Below are 23,171 nucleotides of genomic sequence, written 5' to 3' on the forward strand. Positions count from 1 at the left end.
TGGGCCTTTCCCTCCACATGGGCATAACTAAACAGAGTGAATTGTGGCTATATTGGTCCACTAGCCCACTTCACCATATGCGCATGTACTCTGCCTCCATGTCCAGGGCGAGATATGAGCAAATTCTGCGATTTATGCATTTCAGCGACAATGAAATCTGTCGTCCTCGGGGAGACCCTGCATACGATCGGCTCCACAAAATTCGGCCCCTCATAGACCACTTCAATCAGCGGTTTGCAGCCTTGTTTACCCCCGAACAAGTTGTCTGCGTTGACGAGTCCCTGATTAAATTTACTGGCCGCCTTGCTATGAAACAGTACCTCCCCAGCAAGCGTGCCAGATACGGGGTCAAGCTGTACAAGCTCTGTGACAGGGCCACAGGCTATACAGTTAGTTTCCGGGTCTATGAGGGAAAAGATAGCTGTGTGGAGCCCCCCAACTGCCCAGACTACATAGGGAGCAGCGGTAAGATCGTTTGGGACTTGGTGTCACCCTTATCCGGAAAGGGGTACCATTTGTACGTGGACAACTTTTATTCAAGCGTGCCACTATTTAGTCACCTGCTCGAATTACAAATTGGCGCATGTGGCACCGTGCGACCTAATCACCGGGGCTTCCCCCAACGGCTTGTAGATTCCCGTCTTAGTCGGGGGGCAAGAGCCTGCTTGAAAACTGACAAATTGCTTGCGGTGAAGTGGAAGGATACACAGGATGTTTGTTCTGTCCTCCCTTCACGCAGACACGACGATCCAAATCACTACGGCAACTGGCGTTGTGGAGAAACCCCTCTGTGTCCACGAATATAACCTTAACATGGGAGGGGTGGACCTTAATGACCAGCTTTTGGCGCCGTATTTAGTTGCCCGTAAAGCCAGATGCTGGTAGAAAAAAGTGTCTGTTTACCTTTTCCAATTGGCTATGCTGAACGCCTTTGTCCTATACAGGGCGTCAGGACGAACTGGATCTTTCCGGGAATTCCAGGAAGAGATCATCCTTGCCTACCTGTACCCAGGAGGCATGCCTGTCCAACTTCCCCTTCCAGATGCAGTGAGCCGGCTGCATGAGAGGCATTTTTCACATGTCCTCCCGCGTACACCTACCCAAAGATGGCCCCAAAGACGATGTCGTGTCTGTAGCAGGCGCGGATTTAGGCGTGACACCCGTTATTATTGTCCCAAATGTCCTGACCAACCTGGTCTCTGCATCGGGGAATGTTTTGAGCGCTACCATACACTAGTGGAGTATTAGTGTAGGGTACAGCACGACACAGTGTAGGGCAAACAAACACAGGGTCTCGAAGGATGTTGGATGTCCATCGACATTTTGAGAGACCTAAGCTGGAAGAGAAGATCGCAGTCCCAAATCAAGACATGAAGAAACAGTTAGAAAGAAAAATAAAAGGATCCAAAAACTGTTGTTGTGTCAGTAATTTTATATGTCCTTCTACTCTTCTTACTGTACTTTTAAATGTCCTTTGTTTGTTTTTTCATTCTTTTGTGACCTGTTTCTCTTGCAGGTACTCGTCGGCTACCACGCATTGATTTTATATATTCTGACACTAACAGTGTTTGCGCTCAGCATATATGGATACCTTTGCTGATAGCAGCTGTGGTGATTTTCTGATTTCAGCACTGCAGTTAAAATCCTATTTTGGTATACGTGGATAGCGCCATGTATACCCATCATTAAATTCAGTGGGTGGTTGTTTGGGCGGTTAATGATGAGTAATACTACGCATTATTCCTGTGCTGATTTCTGATAGGTTCTCTTTTTTTCCGTTCAGCCCACAAGCTGCATGAAAAAAAAAAAAAACCTATATGCCAAACAAGGACCAGCAATGTACTGGTACGTTGCTGGACTTTGAGTGGTTGTACCAGGATGATGCCTGCAGATTTAGGCATCATCTTGGTATTGTTTTTTACAGCCAGCGGTCGGCTTACATGTAAAAGCAATCCTAGCAGGTAATTGGCCGCTAGACTGCTTTTACATGCAGTGGGAGGGGCCTCCCCCCCCCCACCGCAGCCTTCCGTGGTTTTTCTCGGGCTCTCCTGTCCCACGGGTTAACCCGAGAGTGCAGCCGGTGGTTCAATTATCTAAGCATAGAGATAATTGAAGATTAGAATGGCTCCAATCCTCTCTATGGCCTAAGATACCAGAAGCTACGAGCATTTCATGACTTCTTTTTCGCCAGAAATAAACAGGGCCATTGGGAAATAGGGAAAGTATTTTATCACACCAATTTTGGCGTGGTCAGATGCGTTCAGGTCAGAGGAGAGATCTAGAGTATAAAAGACCCCAATTTTTTTAAAAAAAAGAGTACCTGTCACTACAGATTGCTATCATAGGGGATATCTAAATTCACTGTGATAGCAATAAAAATGATTTAAAAAAAAAAAATTAAAGGAAAGGTGTCAAAATAACATAAAAAAGCAAAAAAAAAAAAAAAAAAAATCGAGCCCCCCCCTTTCCCCCCGTGCTTGCGCGCAATGGCACACGCAAGCGTTGGTCTAGTGTCATATGTAAACCGCAATTTCAGCATACATGTATCGCCGTGATCGCCAGATCGAGTGCAGTAATTCTTGCAGTAGACCTCCTCTGTAAGTCTAAAGTGGTAACCTGTAGAGACTTTTAAAGGTTTTTAAAAATGTACATATGTTTTTGCCGCTGCGCAGGCGTGCGCAATTTTTAAAGCATGTCATGTCAGGTGTCTATGAACTCGGCATAAGATCATCTTTTAAATTTTACCAAAAAAATTGGAATTATATAGTGTATTTGTGCAATAAATTAAAAAAAATGTATTTTTTTTGCAAAAATTGCGTTTGGAAAATCTGTGCGCAAATACCGTGTGACAAAAAAATTTGCAACATCCACCATTTTATTCTATAGGGCCTCTGCTTTAAAGAAATATATAATGTTTGGGGGTTCAAAGTAATTTTCTAGTAAAAAAAAAAAATTTTTCATGTAAACAAAAAGGCACAGAAAAGGCTTGGTTTTCAAGTGGTTAGAAGAGTGGGTGATGTGTGGCTAAGATTGAGCATAAAATGCCGGGACAGTTCAAACACCCCCCAAATGACCCCTTTTTGAAAAGTAGACACCCAAAGCTATTTTCTGAGAGGCATATTGAGTCCATGGAGTATTTTATATTTTGCCCTAAGTTTCAGGAAAATGACAATTTTGTTTTTTTTTTTACACAAAGTTGTCAGTAAATGATATATTGCTCACACAAGCCATGGGTATATGTGAAATGACACCCCCAAATACATTCTGCTGCTTCTCCTGAGTACAAGGATACCCCATGTGTGAGACTTTTTGCCAGTCTAGCTGCGTACAGGACCCGGAAAACCAATCCGCACCTTCTGGCTTTCTAAGGGCGTAAATTGTTGATCTCACTCCTTACTACCTATCACACTTTTGAAGGCCATGAAATGCCAAAATGGCACAAAACCCCCACAAATGACCCCATTTTGCAAAGTAGACACTCCAAGCTATTAGCTGAGAGGCATGATGAGTCCATGGAATAGTTTATATTTTGCCATAAGTTTCAGGAAAATTATTATTATTTTTTTTTTTTTTACACAAAGTTGTCAGTAAATGATATAATGCTCACACATGCCATGGGTATATGTGAACTGACACCCCCAAATACATTCTGCTGCTTCTCCTGAGTACAGGGATACCCCATGTGTGAGACTTTTTGGCAGTCTAGCCGCGTACAGGACCCGGAAATCCACTCCCCAACTTCAGGCTTTCTAAGGGCGTAAATTGTTGATCTCACTCCTTACTACCTATCACACTTTTGAAGGCCATGAAATGCCAAGATGGCACAAAACCCCCCCCCCAAATGACCCCATTTTGCAAAGTAGACACTCCAATCTATTTGCTGAGAGGCATGGTGAGTATTTTGCATCTCTCATTTTTTTTGGAAAATGAAGAAAAAACAGGAAAATGCATTTTTTTTCTTCTTTTTTCAATTTCCAAAACTTTGTGACAAAAAGTGAGATCTGCAAAACACTCAACATGCCTCTCTGCAAATAGCTTAGGGCAGTGGTTTTTAACCTTGTTGAAGGTACTGAACCCCACCAGTTTCATATGCGCATTCACCGAACCCTTCTTAATTGGAAAAATAAAATATGATTTTTCCAAATTCAAAACATAGGTATATATTATTTTAGGTATATATTTATACATAGGTGCACACAATGAACAAAACCATTAAGAACAAAGAACAAAACCATTAAAACATGATTTTCACACAAAAACAAAAACATAATAATGAATATTTACTGCAAATTAGTGTGACTTCTGCTGTTGTCTTTCAGAGACCAGTTCAGAAATGCGCGGCTTTATCTTGGCAAGTGCCACTCATGTCATTTTCGCAACAAAGTCTGTTCCTTTTCTTTGCTTTTATGTCCAGCATCCCTCCTTACAGCAGGCCAGGGTATAGATCACCCCCTATACAGTAGGCCAGGGTGAGGGGGATCTATATGGGGGACCCCGGACCTCACCTCACCCTGGCCTGCTGTAAGGGGGAGATCTATATGGGGGACGGGACCTCTCCTCACCCGGGCCTGCTGTAAGGGGGGATCTATATGGGGACCTCTCCTCACCCTGGCCTGCTGTAAGGGGGGGAATCTATATGGGGGACCTCCGACCTCACCTCACCCTGGCCTGCTGTAAGGGGGGATCTATATGGGGGATGGGACCTCACCTCACCCTGGCCTTCTGTAAGGGGGGAGATCTATATGGGGGACGGGACCTCACCTTACCCTGGCCTGCTGTAAGGGGGGATCTATATGGGGGACCTGGTCCCCCATATAGATCCCCCCTTAGAGAAGGCCAGGGTGAGGTCCCCCATATAGATCCCAGGTCCCCCATATAGATCCCCCCCTTACAGCAGGCCAGGGTGAGGTGAGGTCCCGTCCCCCATATAGATCTCCCCCCTTACAGCAGGACAGGGTGAGGTGAGGTCCGGACCCTGGCCTGCTGTAGGGGGGGATCTATATGGGGGACCCCAGAGTGACCTAACCTCACCCTGGCCTGCTGTAAGGGGGGATCTATATGGGGGACCCCAGAGTGACCTAACCTCACCCTGGCCTGCTGTAGGGGGGGATCTATATGGGGGGCCTCACCTCACCCTGGTCTACTGTAAGGGGGGATCTATATGGGGGATCATGTCCCCCATATAGATCCCCCTTACAGCAGGCCAGGGTGAGATGAGGTCCTGTCCCCCATTTAGATCTCCCCCCTTACAGCAGGCCAGGTTCCCCATAAAATAGATCCCCTTTACATAGTCTTCTCAGTGTTCTCACACAGTCAGTCAGACAGTCAGTCACTAGACTAGTACAGCCAGTACTACTCCAGTCCTACCTTTTTTTCACCTGTGTCCCGACTCCCGATCACAGGCTAGGTTTTCCTCCTGCAGGCTGCAGCACCACTGTCACCACTGGCTCTCTGGCCTCTCACCTGCCGGCTTCTTCTGCTGCTGTGGCTGCCTGGCCTGGTGGTTCTCTCCCGCGCTGCGCTGGGCAGCCGCTGCACGGGTTAGTCCCTCCCCCAGACAGTCCTCCTGCACAGCCAGCAGTGAGAGTGAGTCAGGGGCAGAGAGAGCTGCGAGTGCGAGCAGACTCAGCGGGCGGCAGCGGCCAGCCTATCATGACAGAGTGAGTGACATGACACTGCGGAGCAGATGCGCCCCCCCCCCCCCCAGATGTTGCGCCCGGTGCGGCCGCCCCCCCCCCTGCACCCCCCACGCTATGCCACTGGATGTTATGTATTTCCATGATGACGGCGAGGAGCGGGAGTGGAAGGACATGCCCGAAACTGGAGCAATAGTCCCTGACAGCGAAGTGGTATTAGCGGAGGGTGTGCCGAACCCTCGAGACTGACCCACCGAACCCCTGGGGTTCGATCAAACCCAGGTTAAGAACCACTGGCTTAGGCTGTCTACTTTCCAAAAAGGGGTCATTTGGGGGGGGGGGGTTTGTGCTGTCTTGGCATTTCATGGCCTCCGAAACTGTGATAGGTAGTCAGGAGTGAAATCAACAATTTACGCCCTTGGAAAGACTGAAAGTGGGGATTGATCTTCGGGGGCCTGTACTCGGCTAGACTGCAAAAAAGTCTCACACATGGGGTATCCCTGTACTCAGGAGAAGCAGCAGAATGTATTTTGGGATGTAATTTAACATATACTCATGGCATGTGTGAGAAATATATATTTTAGTGACAACAAAAAAATATATAAAAAAATAAATTGTAATTTTCCCAAAACTTGTGGCAAAATATAAAATATTCCATGGACTCACCATGCCTCTCAGCAAACAGCTTGGGGTGTCTACTTTCCAAAATGGGGTCATTTGGGGGGGGGGGTTTGTTGTGGTATCTTGACATTTCAGGGCCTCCTAAACCGTTATAGGTAGTGAGAAAATGCAATGAAAAATGTACGCCCTTTGAAATTCTGATGGTGGTGATTGGTTTCGAGGTCCCGTACACAGCTAGGCTCCCAAAAAGTCTCACATATGTTGTATCCCTGTACTCAGGAGAAGCAGCAGAATATATTTTGGGGTGTAATTACACATATACCCATGGCATGTGTGAGCAATATATCATTTAAATTACAACTTTGTGTAAAAAAAAAAAAAAAAAATTTTTTTTTAGTTATTTTTCAAACACCTGTGACAAAAAAACGGAAAATTGTTATCAAATACTTACCGTAATTTTCCTTTCCTGATGGACTCCATGGCAGCTTACGTGTGGGTTAGTCCCGCCTCCTCCTACCTCATAGGACCCTACTCCCATAAATTTTTACTCCGTGCCAGAGGCCGTGTTCCATAAATAGCCTACTCCAGCAGATGGGAGGGGACTCCAGCTGCCATGGAGTCCATCAGGAAAGGAAAATTACGGTAAGTATTTGATAACAATTTTCCGTTTTCCTGACAGACTCCATGGCAGCTTACGTGTGGGAAATAACTCGCCAAACACACAAGGGTGGGAAACTGCTGGCCAAAAGAAATTTAATTTGCACCATCAACAGACAGTACTTGCAAACCAAAGTTAACAGAAGACAATGAAGCTGGCTCAATACAATAATGAGTCATGAAAGTGTTAATGGAAGACCATGATGCCGCCTTGCATATTACTTCAGGGGCCACATGACAAGAAGCCGCCCAGGACGTGGACACCCCTCTTGTCGAATGCGCGGTCACCGCTTCTGGAGGAGCCAAGCCCTTAGCCTTATATGCCCATTGGATGGTCTGAACAATCCATGCCGCTATGGATCTTGAAGAGGCCCGCAAGCCCTTGTTCTTTCCGTGAAGGAGAACAAATAGATAATCTGAACGCCTGAAGGAAGCTGTTGCATCCAGGTACAGTCTCAGAATTGCACCCACATCTAATGGATGTGTATCCGGATCATCTGACGATTTGAATGTTGGAAGGACAATCTCCTGGTTCTCGTGGAAAACAGAGACCACCTTGGGGTGTGATCCCAACATGGGGATAAGAACCACACGATCTGGGAAGAAGGTCAGGAATGGTTCTTTGCAACCCAGAGAACTAATCTCGGAGACTCTTTTAGCCGAGGTGACGGAAACCAAGAAGGCCGATATCAGAGACAGATCTTTAATGGAGAGTTGCTCCGTGTGACTTCTTCTGACGTCAGAAAGGAAGTTCAAGACGAGTGGAAGATCCCATTTAGGGAACCTTGGCTTCCTCTGTGGCCTGAGTCTGGAAGCTCCCCGAAAGAATTGACGAACAAGGGGATGAGACGCCCAAGAAGTTCCTGTAAAGGCTGAAATAGCAGAAACTTGCACACGTAGTGAGCTAACGGATAATGGTAGGTCCAGTCCCGACTGCAGGAAACCAAGAATATGCTGGATATTCAGGTCATTGCATGACCCCCCTTTCTTGGTAACGAAATCCATGAACTTGGACCAGATCCTTCCGTAGACCTTGTTAGTGCCCGCTCTTCTGGCACTTAAGAGAGTAGAAATTGCCCCACTCGGGCAACCTAACGCCTCCAGCCTTTCCCTCTCAAAAACCATGCCTTCAGGTGCAGAGGAGCCGGGCATGGGTGTAGAGTTGCTCCCTGGGACAGAAGGTCCGGCCTGATGGGTAGAGTAACTGGATCCCGAAAACTGAGGAGCATCAGCAGTGGAAACCATGGCCTGTTCGGCCAGTATGGGGCTATTGTTAGCACTTCCACATCTTCCATCCTGAGCCTCGCCAGGAACCGGAGAATGACAGGAACTGGGGGAAAGGCATATGCCCTGTAGAATCTCCAATGGTCTGTCAGAGCATCCGTCCCAAAGGCTTGGGGACAACGGAACCTCACATAATACTTCGGAAGCTTGTGATTGCATGGAGATGCAAATAGATCCACTTCCGGGTGAAATTCCAGAGAAGTGAGCCACTGGAAGACATCGTTGTGAAGGCTCCATTCGTTGTTGTCCAAGCGGACTCTTGAGAGGAAGTCCGCTTGAACATTCTGTACCCCTGGAAGAAACACTGCAGTGAGGTTGACCAGGTGTTTCTGGGCCCAATATAAGATTGGATCTACCTCCTTCAACAGGGAGCGACTGCGAGTGCCTCCTTGTTGCTTCACATAGGAGACCGCGGTCGTATTGTCCATCCTCAGGATCACAGAAGTCCCTTCTATTAGGTGACGGAATGCTTTCAGAGCGCAGAACGCGGCTCGCAATTCTAGAGTATTTGACACTACCCTGTGAGCTTGGAAATCCCAGCTGCCCTGGGCTATCTCTGTCTGACAGAGGGCACCCCATCCGGTGTTGCTGGCATCCGTGGTAACTGTGATCCAAGAGATGGGCATGATGGAATGGCAATTGAGGAGATTTTTGCTCTGCAGCCACCATGGAAGGCTCTCCCGCATTGATGATGTTATGCGAATTAGGTGATTTTGATCTCCTGGACGCCACTGATGGAGAAACCCCACTTGGAAAGGCCGCATTTTCCACTGTGCCCACTTCACCATTGGAGTCGTGGCTACCATGGTCCCAACCACTCTTAGACACTGAGATGCTCGAAGGTGAGTGGCCGTCATAGCTAGGCGTACCCTGTCCCTGATTACCGGGATCTTCTCGAGGGGCAAAGAAATTGTGCCTCGACTTGTGTCGAACTGAGCTCCCAGAAATATTAACGACTGGGTAGGCTCCAGGTGGCTCTTCTCCATGTTCAGTAACCAGCCGAACTCGCGAAGAGTGGCTATTACCTGAGACCTGTGTACCAGAAGTTGTTCTCGGTCTTGTGACAGCAGGAGCAGGTCGTCCAGATAATGGTGTAGACGGACGCCTTTGGTCCTGATCAAAGCCACCACTGCTAGTAAGACCTTTGAGAATACCCGCGGCGATGTAGTAAGCCCAAACGGGAGACAGACAAATTGTAGATGATTCTGATCTACTGCGAATCGTAGGAACTTCTGGTAATCTGCTGCCACTGGCACATGGAAATAGGCGTCCTTGAGGTCGATTGACACAAGCCAGTCTGCCGGTTGTATTGCTTGACGGATGGTGAATAGCGTCTCCATCTTGAATTTCTCCTTCTTGATAAAAGAGTTCAGGTGCGTGAGGTCTATGACCGGTCTCCAAGCACCGCTCTTTTTCTGAACCAAGAAGAGAGGGGAGTATAGACCCTGGAACTTCTCGTTGGTTGGAACTGGAACCACTGCGCCTTGAGCCACCAACAGATCTACGTAAGACAGAAGGCCTTGTCTTTTCTCTTCTGACTGTGGCAATGAGGTTGGAATGAACCTCAGTCTGGGCGGACTGCAGAATTTCCAGGAATGGCCTGTTGATACTGTCTTGACGACCCAGAAGTCGTTTATCGAGGCTGCCCAGACGTGTTGGAAGCGTAGTAGCCGAGCCCCGACTTGCTCCGCCTGGGCAGGCACAACGTCAAAAAGACTTCGTGGCATCCCGACCACCAGAAGACCCTCCTCTGGGTGCTTTCTGTCCTGAAGGCTGCGGTCTTCTCCAGTTCTTTCGGAATTGACGGCCAGGCTTATATAGGCGGGCATCCCTTGATCGATCAGCCCCTTGCCTGGGCTGAGACCTTTTCTGGTCCAGCAAGCGCCTATCCTGGGGAAGGAACCCCGACTTACCACCTGTGGCACGGGAAATGGCGCTTTCTAACTTGTTGCCGAATAGGGAGGACCCCTCAAATGGAATTCGGCACCAGGCCTGTTTTGACGCAGGATCGGCCAACCAAGGATGTAACCAAAGAGCCCGTTTTGCAGTAACCGATGAAAGCATTACCCGTGCCGCAAGGCGGACCATGTCTAGGGAGGCCTCCCCCAAAAAAGCTGCCGCCAGCCTAAGCTCATGTATTGGCGAATTTCTTGCGACTTCTTCCGACACGCTTCTGAGTGTTGTGTCCACACTGTCTGTCCACACCTCCATTGCTTTAGACAGGGCTGCGAAAGCCAATGCTGGCTTGCATGCCATTCCTGCTGACACATAGATGCGCTTGAGGTCTGAATCAATGCGTCTCTCAAGGCCATCCTTAAAGGTGACTGTGTCTTCAAGCGGAAGTGTGACATGACGCACCAGACGCATCAGTGCTGCATCCACCAGAGGTGCAGATTCCAGGTGTTTAACCTCTTCCATTTTAAATGGGTACATTTTATTCATTTTGGAGAGTAGAGAGTTTTTTCTCTCTGTGCAGCCCCATTCGTCTGTAATGATTTCGCCTACCTCCCCTAACAGGGGAAAGAAAGGGCGTTCCTTTTTGAGGTGCTTAAAATACCTCTTCTGTTTAGAGGGTGACTCTACCGGCTCATCCCACTTCAGGGCTTCCTTCACAGCTTTAACCAAGGAGGGAACCATGGCAAAGTCAAAACCCGCACCAGAGTCGTCTGCTTCAAGCTCACCCTCAGAGTAGTCAGATGAGGAGTGACTGTGCTGGGAAGGCCCAGGGATATGAATATTTTCACCAGCCGGAGTACTCGCCATCCTGGGGGAGGAAGTTCCAGCACGAGCAGGATCCAAGGTTTTTAAGGACTCCTTAACTACTCGCCTGACCAGCGACTCCATCTGCTGGTTGCTGTCTTCCCTTTCGTTTGCAGCATGTGCAAAACAGGGCTCACAGAGCGACTTTCCATCAGGCACCTGTGCCCCACATCCCCAGCAGGATCTTTTGTCAGAGTGGCGGTGTCCTGAAGTAGCTCCAGACTCTTCACCATGTCGCCTAGAGGACGATCGATGGCGCCTGGAACTTGATGATGAATGCCGCGTTTGCGACCTGGGAGGATCTTTATCTTCACGGGCTGAGTGACGTCTTTCAGACCTAGAAGGGCTTTAGGAAAGAAAATAAAGACTCAACAGAACAGCAGAAAAAAAACCCTAAACATTACAGGTAGAGAAATAAAAGCAATCTTACCTGTAATGTAAGGGCTGGCCACCAGGGGGCGGTGAGACATCCATATAACTTTAGGAAACTGCAAGAGATTATGAATGAGTGACATGCAGAAAGCAGGCAGGAAGCCTATTCAGCATAATCACAGCCATCTCTCACCTTTAAAAGATTCCTGCAGAGCACGGGGAAGCCGCTGGAAACACTGCTGAACAAACCCACAGATAGCTGAAACTGACAGCTATTTGAATTTGCTCCTGGAATGTTGTCACCGCCCCCCTTCCCCCACCTGTGCAAACCAAGCCTCGATTCAGATCGAGCCTGGAAGGCACCACCCCCCCCCCCCCCCCCACCTGTGTGAACCAAGCCTCGATTCAGATCGAGCCTGGAAGACACCAGGAAGCAGTGGAGCGGAGGGGAAGGACGTGGAATGGAACACCATGCATCCCACAGCCAAACTAGACTCCAGGGAGAGATAAGTAACAAACAGGAGAATATACACAAACAAACTGCTGCCATAGAATGTAAAGCAGGATACATCACCACTTCCACGACCAGACCTTGGACCATACGGACACCGCGGCTGCACACATGATGGGGAGTATTAATGGGCCTCCCGCTAATAGCTGGGACGATTGGCCAAATGTTGCTTTGCCTGCCATTGGCCAGGTTTGTAAGCTCTTCTGACAACTGACTCCACGCCCCTGTCCTACCCCGCTAATAGCTAGGGCGTGCTGGACATGAAGGGGACACCACTCGATCCGACGTGCAGACCGCCAGGCCTGAATCGGGAATCTTCATGAGGTAAGATTTGACCATAATCCTTTCAGGAGGAGGACAAAAAAGGAACACGGCCTCTGGCACGGAGTAAAAATTTATGGGAGTAGGGTCCTATGAGGTAGGAGGAGGCGGGACTAACCCACACGTAAGCTGCCATGGAGTCTGTCAGGAAAATGAAATATTCAATGAGCTTAACATGCCTCTCAGAACATTCCTTAGGATGTCTACTTTCCAAAAAGTGGTCATTTGGGGGGGTCTTGTACTGCCCTGCCATTTTAGCACTTCATGAAATGAGATAGGCAGTCAGAAATTAAAGCTTCGTAAATTTCAGTATTTACACCATAGTTTGTAGACGCTATAACTTTTGCGCAAACCAATAAAAATACGCTCATTGAATTTTTTTTGTCAAAGACATGTAGCTAAATATATTTTGGTAAAAAAATGACATAAATTGAGTATATTGGATATTTTTTAAAAGACAAAGTTGAAAATGTCATTTTTTTGCTAAATTTTCACTCTTTTTTTATTAATATCGCAAAAAATAAAAATTGCTCAGGTGAGCAAATACCTCCAAAAGAAAGCTCTGTTTGTGGGAAAAAAAGGACGTAAATTTCGTTTGGGTACCACATTGCATGACCGCACCATTGTCAGTTAAAGTCGCACAGTGCCGAAGCACAAAAAGTGGCCCAGACGTAAGACAGCAAAATGCTCTAGTGGTAAAGTGGTTAACTAGATTAACATTAGGAATTGTAGGCCTAACATGTGAGGTTTAGAAGTAACTGGAAAAAGATGGTGAAAAGTGGGTAAATGTAACAAGGTATGATAGGAGAAAGGGAAGGACGTAGAAGGAATAACTCTACCAACCCTGGATATGGGGATTTGAATGTGCCACAATATTAACAGCAAGATAGATTAAAAGGAATTAATACATGTTTATTTGAAAATATAAAAGGGATACAGTCAGTAACAATGACAATTATAACAATGCATGTATAAAATGTGTCACAAGTCCTATGAATGAACGGTGTGATCTAATTAAGGACCTACGCGTTTCTCTCACATTTGATGAGCTTCTTCAGGATCGAAGTGTACATGCATATAGAATAAAGTTTCTAAATAACAATACGTATCAATATACATCAAACCGTATACATAATCGTAAATATGATACAATTTATTTATAATCTAAATCAGTGGTGGAAATGATAATGAAGGAGCAGGTACCGGGGATAGATAATAATAAAAAAAAGGGAGGGGGAGAAAAGTTGGGTGTGAAGGAAAACAAACTGGACCTAGCCAGTGGTGGGGAAAATCCAAAACTTGGAAGGGAGAGGGGAAATGGGAAACGACCCCTAAAAAGGCATAAATGTAATATGAAAGACATACATATACCCTTAGCCTAAAATAATTCAGTAAGTATCGGTATATCATGTGAAACATAAAAGGAAAAAGAAAAAGGATAAAAACGGGAGGAAAGGGAAGGAAAGAAGGAGAGAGAGAAAGAGGGAACAGGGAGGAAAGAAAAGAGGGGGGAGGGAAGGAGTGGAAATAGGGAAAGAGGGGGGGGGGGTGAGAAAAGGCCAGGGAATGGAAAAGGAGTGAGGAGAGGGGGGGGGGAGTGAGGCAGATGAGCAAAAATGAAAGATAAAAAATATAAATGTTGAAGAAGCCAGTTGGGTATTACAATGTGTGAAAAATGAAAAATAAAAAGCGTGTATATAAAATGCAAAAAGTGTGAGGACAGGAAAAAAACGTGATATCTAAAGTGAAGAAAGTGATAAGAAAAAATGAATATGGAGAGACGCATAGTAAAAATAAATGCATATAAAGCAGAGTGCACTTTGCTAAATGGGAACCAATATATCAGACACCCACCCAAAAGGAAAAAGTGAGAAAGAGAAATCAATCAAAAAATATGAAAAGCACCAACCAAATCTAAAAAAAGGGGGGGGGGGGGGATTAACCATATATTTTGGGTCAAGGCAGGACTGTAGTATACAACGAGCGTAAGGGGGGGGGGGGTAAGGTAAAAGGGAGGGGATCTAACCCACATGTAGATCCCCTGAATCCAATGACGCCAAATGGGACCGATCCTAAGATAAAAGAATCTGCATATACATCCAAGCAAAAACAGGAAAGAGGGAGAAACAAAAAATCCTCATATAAATGGCTTGTAACATCAATCCTACATACATAAATTATTCCAGCATAAAAATTGTGTATACATTAGAGGTGCGCATCTTCACTGGTCTCGCGGTTTGATTCGATTAGATTCCACGATGCATCACAATTACTGCGCATGGTTTTTATCAAAAGATTCAACCAGTCAGAAGAACTCAACTCTATAAAAAAAAATGAGGCTCCCCCTAATATACTACAGGAGACGGTCAGAGACTGCAGATATGTTACAAGAGAGGGTCAGAGACTGCAGACATGATACAAGAGATGTTTAGAGACTGCAGACATGATATAAGAGGTGTTCAGAGACTGCAGACATGATACAGGAGATGGTCAGAGACTGCAGACATACTACAGGGGATGGTCAGAGACTACAGACATGATACAGGAGATGGTCAGAGACTGCAGACATGATACAAGAGAGGGCAAGAGACTGCAGACATGATACAGGAGATGGTCAGAGACTGCGTATATAATACAGGAGACGGTCAGAGACTGCAGACATGATACAGGAGATGGTCAGAGACTGCAGACATAATACAGGAGAGGGTCAGAGACTGCAGACATGGTACAGGGGATGGTCAGAGACTGCAGACATGATACAGGAGATGGTCAGAGACTGCAGACATGGTACAGGAGATGGTCAGAGACTGCAGACATGATACAGGAGATGGTCAGAGACTGCAGACATAATCCAGGAGAGGGTCAGAGAATGCAGACATGATACAGAAGATGGTCAGAGACTGCAGACATGGTACAGGAGATGGTCAGAGACTGCAGACATGATACAGGAGATGGTCAGAGACTGCAGACATAATACAGGAGAGGGTCAGAGACTGCAGACATGATACAGGGGATGGTCAGAGACTGCAGACATGATACAGGAGATGGTCAGAGACTGTGCATATGATACAGGAGATGGTCAGAGACTGCAGACATGATACAAGAGAGGGCAAGAAACTGCAGACATGATACAGGAGATGGTCACAGACTGCGTATATAATACAGGAGACGGTCAGAGACTTCAGACATTCTACAGGGGATGGTCAGAGACTGCAGACATGATACAGGAGAGGGTCAGAGACTGCAGACATAATACAGGAGATGGTCAGAGACTGCAGACATAATACAGGAGAGGGTCAGAGACTGCAGAGATGGTGAGAGACTGCAGACATGATACAGGAGATGGTGAGAGACTGCAGACATAATACAGGAGAGGGTTAGAGACTGCAGACATGATACAGGAGATGGTCAGAGACTGCAGACATAATACAGGAGAGGGTCAGAGACTGCAGACATAATACAGGAGAGGGTCAGAGACTGCAGACATGGTACAGGAGATGGTGAGAGACTGCAGACATGATACAGGAGATGGTCAGAGACTGCAGACATGGTACAGGAGATGAAAAAAGTATAAGGTGCATTAAATATAAAGTGAGCATAAATATGATCATGACATTAGTTGCATCTCCATACCTTCTTGAACTCTTAATTTTATACATCAGATTATCCATACACATTTGTATTCATTTTAATAGGTTTGTCCCCGTTGTTCCATTCTGCATGTGTTCTTCGAGATGCTTATGTCAGGCTGTAATGGAAGAAGGGCGCTTCCGGTTCAACAGTGGGCTTCATTTTATTTTAGTGACGTTTTGGGACAATTACTGTGTGGTACTATTTAACCACTTGTCGACTGCTCACATTGGCAGTACTGCGGCAAAGTGACTTGATAAGGTCTGGCGACGTAGACCTATGTCACCAGACTCTCCCCTCTCTCGGCGGTGCTTGTGCGCCGCCGGAGGCTCCCTCACGCTGTATTCAGTCACAGGGGAGGAGAGGCGGTGATCACCGCCGCTCTTCCCCAATCGTCGGGGATCGAGTGAGGAAATCTGCCTGCTTGTGTAAACATAGCAGGCGAATCTCCTATGTGACAGACAGTCACAGATCACAGGATTCAGCATAGCTGAACCTGCGATCTGTGTCTGTGTCACACAGTCCCCTCCCCCCACACATGTCAGTAAGCATGAGGCACACATTTAACCCCTTGATCACCCACAGTGTTAACCCCTTCCCTGCCAGTGTCATTATTACAATAACAGTGCATATTTATAGCACTGATTACTGTAGTAATGTCACTGGTACCTCCAAAAGTGTCAAAAATGTCAGTTAGGGGTCCGATCTGTCCGCCGCAATGTCGCAATCCCAAAAAAAAAAAAAATTGCAGATCACCGCCATTACTAGTAAAAAAAAAAAAAATAAACAATAAAAATGACAAATCTTTCCCGTAGTTAGTAAACGCAATAACTTTTGTGCAAACCAATCAAAATACGCTTATTGCGATTTTGTTTTTACCAAAAATATGTAGCAGAAAACAAATTGGCTTAAGAATGTTAAAAAATTTTGATTTATAATTTTTTTGGGAATATATATATATATATATATATATATATACATATACACACACACATATATATATATCAGAATGTAAAAAATATTGTTTTTTTTTTTTTTTTTAAATTGTCGCTCTTTTTTTCAAAAATTAATAAAGTTTCACAGGTGATCAAATACCACCAAAAGAAAGCTCTGTTTGTGGGGGAAAAAAAGGACATAAATTTAATTTGGGTACAGCGTCGCATGACCGCGCAATTGTCCATTAAATTAACGCAGTGCAGAATCGCAAAATATAGCCTGGTCAGGAATGGGGTAAAATCTTCTGGTCCTAAAGCGGTTAAAAATACGCTCATTGAGAATGTTTTTGTCAAAGACAGGTAGCTAAATATATTTTGGCCTAAATATATGACAAAAATTGAAAATATTGGATATTTTTTAACTGTCAAAGTAGAAAATGTCAATTTTTTTGCAAAATTTTCGCTCTTTTTTTATTAATATCGCAAAAAATGAAAAGCACAGAGGTGATCAAATACCACCAAAAGGAAGATCTGTTTGTGGGGAAAAAAAGGACGTAAATTTTGTTTGGGTACGGCGTTGCATGACCGCGCGATTGTCAGTTAAAGTCACACAATGCCAAGTTGCAAAAAGTGGCCTGGACGTTAAGCAGGAAAATCCTCCGGTTAAATATTAAGTTCCCAATCATCCTATATATTTTATCATTATTAGTGATTGTGGTCCATATTTTAATATTTGGCGCTTTTAATATAGTTACCTTTGGGATCAATTTAGATTGAGGGAAAGTGGTGTTAACAGGATATGGATTCCGTTTCGGCATTCGGTATTATGTTGCAGACACCAGAAGCTGCAATCCTTGATTGAAATATAAGGGCGGAAGTGACGGCGCATGCTGTCCTCCAATCTCAGTTGACACCTTCTAAGGGGAAACGCGTCAGGTCGGAGAAGCCGTGCCGTCACTACTCGCGGTCCGCACTGCAGGCGGCCGCTAACACTAAGGAATTCAGCGTCTGTTTATCTTCGGCTAATGTAAGTGTTATAAAATCTTTGTAGTCTCAGTCTTCAATGATTAATGCGATAACCGTAACTACCACGACCTGAGGTGTGTCAAAGTTGTGCTGGTCAGTAAACATAAAAGAGGGCATACTCGGCATACTCTAAGTATACAAGTGTCTGAAATAGAAAAAAAGGGTGGGATATGGGTGGGAGAGAAGCAGAAGCAAACACCCAAACATGTGTCTGCCAGAGGAGGAGGAATATATACCCCCCAGACTCCTCCTACAAATACAGGCTGGCCAACAATGGCCCGCCTTCCAACTTGTAGTCTGAGTCTTCAATGATTAATGCGATAACTAACTACCATGACCTGAGGTGTGCCAAAGTCGTGCTGGTCAGTATACCTAAAAGAGGGCAAAAAACACCAGAGTAGGTATGAGGGAAAATGCTTAATGACAGGATAACATGAACAATGCCCTTATGACTTTGGCGTGGGGTTCTGGTATATATCGACTGTAACAGGAGGAATTCCAGTGTCCCATATATTTGATGATGCGTGAAGGAACCCCCTGTTTGGAGGCTGCGGACGCTGCACCGCTCCTAAAAGAATGTCCTGAAAAGTGTTTCGGGTTTAAACCTAAATCCGTTAACAAAATCCTAACGTGAGAAATGAACTGCTCGGAGGTGAGAGGACGTGTTGGGAAAGGAAGTAATGGACTGTTAAGGGGAGCAGCTGCAAATTCTTTGACGAGTAGGTCAAACACAACTACTAGGCACCAGCTACTTTAGTTCTGTAATAATTCACTACAAATCCCTGGCTCCTATGCCTGTTTTATTGCTGGGAAGTTGCAGAGAAAAATGGTCGGGGTACCGAGTGAGACTGCCTTTGAGTAGCACAGGTGCATGACAACTGGCCTGGGACACCTCCCCGGGTCTGAGGAGACCAAGAAACTTAAATAAATGGCTGCTTTGAGAACTAAACTGGGACCTACACCAAACGGGGAATGGGACAACATGTCTGACATGCCTCTGAAGACCTGACCAGTAACTGGTAAACGTGTTAAACGTGACTGCCCCTGAGTTTTCTGAATACCCCTTAACATAGCTTTAAGGGGGTGGGCTGCAAAAATGGAAGGACTGCCAGGATCCTGCAGGGACCTGAAATGCTGATTACCTGAGAGATATAACTTGATAGTATTGAACGATAGGAACAATACACTATGGCAATAGGCAGCGAAAGTCATCACATATTTGACATCCCCAGGGGAACTGCAAGGGTATAGGGACATGAACTTGACTAAAGTCTTCCAACCTGCAGTGTAAGCTTTGATTGTGTTTCTGGCTAACGAAATATAAACCAGGTCAACCGCCTGGGCCCAGAGTGCGACTAATCCATGATCAGTAGGGAAAAAGGTGGTTCCATCATAGCTACCGGATCTGCTTCTGGATGCTGTAAAGAAAAATTGTGGGAAATTAAAACGAGATAAGGCGTCTGCTGCAATGTTGTCGTTACCACTGATAAATTCACCAAGGAAATTAAATTTGTAAGTAAGACCTAACCATTTCAACCTGCGCATAAAGGACATGATGATTAGGGACCCAGATCTACCCTTATTGATAATTTCGGCTGTAGCCAAAATTATCAGTAAAGAAAATCACAGTGTTGCCAGACCAACCAGGGCCCCATGTGACTGCTGCAGCAAGTGTTGGGTAGATTTCGAACAAAGCTGAAGTCTGAGCAAAACTGGGAATGTTGAACACTTCTGGGGGCCAACGACTTGCCAGCCATTGACGCTCACAAATGGCCGCAAAACCTACTGAGGCTGTGGCATCTGAAAACTTTCTAGGGGACCTAGTTGTAGGTTGAGGAATGAACATGGAAATACCATTCCATTCGCATAGAAACTGGTCCCACATGAGCAAATCAGCTCATGCATCAGCTTGCAAACTCATCAGTGAGTCAGCGTCCTGGTGCAGGGGCAGGAGAGCCAATAACCTAGAAACAAAAGATCTACCCTGTGGAATAATTCTCATCGCGAAATTAAGCATCCCCAAAAGAGACTGTAACTCTTTTTTGGAACAGACCGGGGACCGAACAAACTTGCGAATGACCTGACAAATTCTGACAAGTTTCTCCATGGGCAAGCTAGCAAGCATAAGATTGGTATCGAGAGTTATGCCTTAAAACGAAATGCTATTGGAAGGACCAAATACATACAAACAGATCCTGGCGCTGAAGGACAGATGTTCAGGGGTCCCAAAGTGAAATGGGGTGGACCGATTTTAGCCAAAAGGCTAAGAGTCATGTCAGGGTTGCAGCCAACCCAATGCCCAGATCCTGACTGAGAAACAAAACATACAACAAATAGATGGGTATGCTGGCGCTCCCAGGACTGATGACAATGGGCACTTTGAAATCACTGGTCTTGAATAGTCATTTACAGTGGTTTTCATCATTTTTATAGTTTTCAAGTGATTTTAAATAAACTTGACATTGTTCATTATGACTATTCAAGACCAGTGATTTCAAAGTGCCCATTGTCATCAGTCCTGGGAGCGCCAGCATACCCATCTATTTGTTGTATATTGGAAGGACCATCTACTTTATGGGCAGCCATGGGGACATTCAGGTCAGAAAAAAGTTCCGTTAGGGATTGAAGATCCCTAGGCAGCTGACCAGGTCTTTCTAATAACAGGAAATCGTCCAGATAATGGATGACGCTCTGACAATCTTTGCAATTGACCAGTATCCAATGAAGTGCCTGGGCAAAGGTATCAAACAACCAAGGGCTGCTCTTGGACCCGAAAGTCAATTTGGTGGCAAAATAGTAAGGCTTACCCCATTTGATACCATGCCATTGCGAGAAGGCCGGTTTGATGGGGAGCAATTTGAAAGCCTCAGAAATATCCGCTTTGGATAACCACGTACCCCTGCCTAACTGCAGGATGCACTGAACGGCCAGATCCACTGATGAGTATTTGAGAGAGAATTCTTGCGATGGAATGAGTGAATTAAGGCTTGGAATGTGCGACGAATGATGAGCGGACAAATCATAAATTAAACAATATTTATTAGAAAATTTCCCCTTCACCACACCGATAGGGCTAACCCTCCACATGTAAAATGGTGATAAGACGAAAGGACCAATTACAAAACCTTTGGCCACCTCTGCCTCCAATAGCTCATCAACAATAGGAGCATGACTGCCTGCCGAAACCAGGTTATTACATTCAAAGGTCTCTGAGGGTAAAGTGATAAGGCCTGTGTGAAAACCTACAGAAAAACGCTCCAGCAGGAACTGTCTGAAAGAAGGGGATGGATGGTGTTCTAAACAAGCCTCCAGAAAAGACACATTGACTCAGGTTAGTCAGGAACAACTAAAGGGCTTGACAAGACAGGCAGATTTGGGGTGTGCTCTGAAGCAATTAGCGCAGATATGCAGGAGCCTACATTGGTTATAGTTGCAGCCTGTGTAGTTATAATTATTGCACAACTGCGCCTTACCTAGGTAATGAATGGGCCTGTCCAGCTTGTCCACCTGACCCGAAACCTTCGTAGAGGATCCACTAGCCTGTCTAGTGGTACTGGAGTCAAAAGAATGATCAACATTGGGACACCAAATAGTGGTGTGTGCGGATGATTGACATGTGCCACATACTGGAGATTTCTGGTTGGCGAAGTGCCTGCAGAACAGCTCCATGTCAATGTTGCTCCAACAAGTAACCACCTGGAACTGAGCCCAGGTGGCCGCCACTTTAGCTGAAAAGGACCGGTGGTAGTCATAAAATGTAAAACCACCATTCCCGTGAGCAGAGATGTATAGTAACTAAGTAGAACTACTTCACTACTGTACTTAAGTACCGAAAGGCGGTATCTGTACTTTCCTAGAGTAGAATTTTTTTCTCCTACTTCCACTTTTACTTCACTACATTTTTTCAATGATTTCAATACTTCTACTCCGATATTTTTTTTTTTGTCCTGCATAGTTACTCGTTACAATTATAAAAATTACCACTGCCAGAACAGTAGATGGAGGTTTCATGAAGCTCAAAACATTGTATTATCAGCGCATACGAAAATAAAAGCTACTGTATGTATAAATAAAAGCTGCTTTTGAAATAATAAAAAACAATATGATGTTCATACTTTTGACTTCTTTCTTTAATAACTACATAACACAGTACTTGTACTTTTACTTTAAGTACTTGAGTAGCAATTTTTTTTTCAAAACTACTGGTACTTTTACTGTTCTTGAGTAGCAAAATGTAAAAAAAAAAACTACTTGAAATACTTAAGTACAAGAAATGTTGAATACTTTAGTACTTCTACTCAAGTCACTTTTTGATCGAGCACTTCCACTTCTACTCAAGTCACTTTTTGATCGAGCACTTGTACTTTTACTCAAGTATGGGTTTCGAGTACTTTATACAACTCTGCCTGTGAGCCAAGTCCACTATTTTATGTAAATACAAATCCAATTCCTCCCTCCTGCCGGGCTGACTGAGCAGATGATGTCCCTACTGTATAGATGCCAAATGCGAGAACGAATTCTGCTACATCTAGCTTGCGTTTGAGCCTGGGATCCTTTGACTTAAGAATCACCGAGACCTCCCCGCAAGCATATGATTTGTTCTCAGAAACATCTTGGGAAGCTATAAGAAGGGAAGCCAGGTTACATCTTTCCCTTCCAAAATGTCCTTTTTTATGTTGGCAGGGATGAAATGGGCCGGGGATTCTGAAGGCAAAACAGCTAACGGTGAAGGAGCCGCCACAGGTAAAGATATGCAGATATTACCTGCAGAAGCATTAGGCTGTGCTAACCGACGGGTTTCCATAACCTCTATCCTGTTTTGTAACTGTAGCAACGATGAAGACCGAGTATTTAGGACTGTATGTATCTGAGTGAGAGAGGTAAGCACGGATACGTGTTCAGCACTGGTGGATGGGCATGGCTGAGATGGACTAGGAAACAATAATTTGAACAATTCCGCCTTCCTAGCTGTAGCTGAAAAAGGAATGCTCCTGCACCAAAGCTCGGCTATCAGCTTGGGTATAGTCCAGTTCCTTAGGGATGGGATGCTACCCTGCTCCAAACCCCTAACCGGAGTAGGAGTGACAAAGGTAGATTCGTCACTTTCAGATACATGCGACATGTTAGATCTGTGGAGAAAAATAGAAAAGTTTCTGATAGACAAAACTGTTTCTGAAACAATGACACCCCCTCGTAACTAATTATGTATGTTGATGATGTAGCTGCCACCTAGACCAAGGCAAGCAGAGCGCGTGAGAATGTATCTGGTGACCGTACCCTGGTGTGTATGCAGTAAGCGAGCCCCGAGTAACCTGTAGCGCCAGACCAGGCAATTAGAAACGAAACACTCAGGGCTAACGTATCTACAGACCGTGGTAGGTAGAAATAGGAGTGTATCGTAATGAACGTGCGACATAT

General features: G+C 45.3%; 1 pseudogene across 1 annotated transcript; it reads right to left on the reverse strand.

The window, feature by feature from the left end:
- Nucleotides 1-21,089: 21,089 nt before the first annotated feature.
- Nucleotides 21,090-22,875, reverse strand: LOC309550253 (annotated as a pseudogene). The gene is made up of 2 exons: nucleotides 22,145-22,875; nucleotides 21,090-21,510 (listed from the first exon to the last, which is right to left on the reverse strand). The product of its transcript is annotated as an uncharacterized misc_RNA (transcript).
- Nucleotides 22,876-23,171: the final 296 nt, after the last annotated feature.

Source organism: Pelophylax lessonae, assembly GCF_965119305.1.
Source record: "Pelophylax lessonae genome assembly, chromosome: 3".
Classification (NCBI taxonomy): Eukaryota; Metazoa; Chordata; class Amphibia; order Anura; family Ranidae; genus Pelophylax; species Pelophylax lessonae.